Raw genomic sequence first — 3,388 nt, forward strand, 5'->3', positions numbered from 1 at the left:
TTATTTCTCTGGTTCTACATTTCTCATCACTGCATTTAACCTGCACCTTGGAGTATTTTAATATAAATTCCTACAAATCCTGGGACGTATGAAAAAGATCCTGGCCCACTTGTTTTTTTCGTTATCAAGTTCCATTGTGACAATGAAAGGCTAAATTATTCAAGATATTTTTTTTATCATGAACGTATTGTAAAGTGTTTAACATCATAAGATAGCATTAATTTTTCTTAAATTCACTTGATGCAAACAATTTTAATTACTTCAAAAAGAGTCTTCTTACCTCCAAAACTGTCTATAATTGATGTAATCTCTGGAGGTTCAGAAAAAAAAAACAACATTTGTTCTCCAAAGCAGCAGAAGCATTTGAGGTTTGTGTATACAAGAAGTGTGTGTATTTGTCCATCTATCTCCTGAGTGCCTATTGAGCAATGCTTCCTGTTTCCTGCTTTGTCGGCCAATGATAACCTGATACACCCTGGAGAAGACTGCGGGAGGCGATGAACGGGGACAAAGCGGAGCAAAGGATAAGAGGGAATGACCGTGGAAGGAGGGAGAGAAAAGAAAGAAGCGCAAGATTTTGGGGCTGCATGTGAGGCCTGTTTTTCTCCATGAATGAAATGCACTTAAATTTGTTAAAACCAACATTCAGGGGCAAGTTAAAAATAATGTCCTCCATGAGAATCGGACCAGATTTTTGCCCTTTGCTTCACTGTGAGAATTGGAGCACGCGAAAGATCGTTGGCGATTAGATGTCTCGGCAGAGCCACGAGTTTTGTGCGTAACTGCAAAGAACACAATAGCGTCCACCATTCAGTTCATTTTAATTGGTTTAGAGTCTGCCACATTTGCATGTGCATGCTAAGAGGGCATCTTATTGGATGAGAGGTGGGAATGGAAATGGTTGAAAAGCGCCCAGAGAGGCAGCTTGTTGTGTACAGAAAGGCTAAAAGGAGGAATGAATGAACAAACAAGTGAATAACAGACAGGATGTGAGTAAGTGCTTCTAGAAAAATCAGTCTCTCTGGTTGTCAAGGCAACGAAAGGTGCAAGTTGGCTGTGCTCCCTACGTAACCAATTATGTCTCTGTGAGAGTGTGTATCTACTATCTAGCAGTATTAATATGCAAAAGAGAAAGTAGGCCCATGTGGGGCTCGGCGCGATGTTCGATGTGAACACAGTGCGTTATCTGTGTCAAGCTTTCTGTTTACCACCTGCCTCAATTTCGGTCCTCCGCACGCAAGCGACTGTCCTCCGCCCACTCACACACTCTCTCTCTCACACACACACACACAGATACAGCTATCATAATCTACCTCGTTCTCATTGTTGTGGTTGTAAGCAGTGAACAAAAATCTTCACACAACAGCATGGAAATGCATAAAGATTCCATCACAGGTAGCTCCCTCTAGTGAAGATACCACCTATGACATGATCATTAACTTCAACTATCTCTTGCAACTTGAAGTTGTTAGTCCTTCGATATATTTTTTTTGGTCATCCAGGAGCACAGGGGCCCATCAGGGTAACAGTCATACTGAACAGAGGAGATGCTACAGATGTGTGATTATGTAGGAGCATTACTTAAACCTCTGTATCATTAAGGGGGTTAGAGGATTGGATCATATTAAATTACAAGGCAGATGAAAATCGCAAATCTTGTTTCTTTTCTTCTTTTACTACCTCTGCAAGATAAGCCTTTTATACATAATATAAGCAAGTCAACCAGATTGCATGGGAGAAGGTAATTTACTCCTTGAGCATAATGTTATGCACAAGGAAAATTAGGAAATTAGACTTGCAAAATCTGGGGGCGTAAGCAGTTTGTTCATACAGTCAGTATAGTTTGAAAAATTCCTCTCAGTCAATGAAGGAAAATTAGCTGGTGAGCAGATGTAAAATGAATAATATTAAAATGAAATACTACAGCAGACCCTTTTGTTTGAATTATATCCATTCATTGCACTTGTAAGTTCATGTGTGATCTGTTGAGATCTAAACTGGCATGAACTGACATTTATTTTCTCCCATAAAAACACAGGGAAGGTCTCTCTCTGTTTCTCGCACACACACAAATACACACACACTTTCTCCAGCCTTGTGCACTGCACTGACATAAAGCCTATACACACAAGTCTTTGTCAGGTTGTTGTTTTTTTTTTGTGAACTTGTGCCTTTCAGAGGAGCCATTCTGTCCCTCAGTAGGACCACCAGCGAGTTAGCGGAGCAGTAAAGTCGGACTCTGGCACTAATTGGCTTTGCTATTAGGGGTCTGCAGAGCCACATGGAAAGAAATAAGCGTCTGTGTGAGGATTGAAGTTGGGCATGATGCCTGCAGGAGGCATGGAGAGAAGAAAAGGAAGATGGATTTTAGGTGTCTCTGATGAACATGAGAAACTGAGGCCATCTAAAAACCCTCCACCCTGCAACGCACACACACACGCACACACACACACACACACAGTTACAGTTAATTGGTTGTTGAATGTTGGTGTTGGTGTATGAAAGATGGTGCCTCTTGTCTGATATGGCTCTGCTGGTGTGATTGACAGCGTGGACAGGAAGTGGGAATGTGTGCCTAAAAGAAGAAAATAGCTTTTCCCTGCTCTGCCTTCTTCGGATTAAAATTCTAACTACATTTTCCTCTCAATTTTTTTTATCTTTTTTTTTTTTCCCCCATTCTGGCTTTTTATATTCATGAGTAAGTATCTTCTTCCTTGACATCATTCTGTCCATTTGTATTTAGGTTAAATTCAGCATCAAACGTTCAAGATGTTTTGGCTTTCTGTTACCCCCTTCTGGCCTTGCTCATTTCCTCCATTGGAAAAGGTTATGTCAATCACGGCTCTTGAGCAGTGGAGGCACGATGCAAAAGAAAAGCTTACACAACTTTGTCATGGGCAGATCGTGGATCTGCTTGTACTCTACCAGCCTGGGGAAAATTATATTAACCACAGATAATGTCTTCAGGAACCAAAATGCAAACGTTTTTATCAAGGAAAAAAAATGTCATATCGTAGCTGCTGAGCCGAGAACCGAGGATGTTGTCACATTTTAATGTGATACCCGAACATATGTATGTGTGATCATAGGCTTTTGCTCTCAACTTCAGCAGTAAAGATTTTGGCAACTGGAAAATTAAACCCATTAGGCCGTACATTGAACATGATATTAGACAGCCAAACAAATATGTGAACTAAATGTTTACTTAATGGCTATAGAAGGGATGCTGGATGTGAATAACAAATCAGTTTGATTGTGGTGTACTAATTCATATTGACAAATGTTGATTAATTTCAATTACAAGTTACGTTCTGTGTTTATATGACAGAAGACACGATGTCCCGTTTTACACAGTGCAGGCTAGGAAAAAAAACAAACAAACAGCACA

Source organism: Fistularia commersonii, chromosome 26 (assembly GCF_037954325.1).
Source record: "Fistularia commersonii isolate RoL2024-O1a breed Wild chromosome 26, RoL_Fcom_v1.0, whole genome shotgun sequence".
Lineage (NCBI taxonomy): Eukaryota > Metazoa > Chordata > Actinopteri > Syngnathiformes > Fistulariidae > Fistularia > Fistularia commersonii.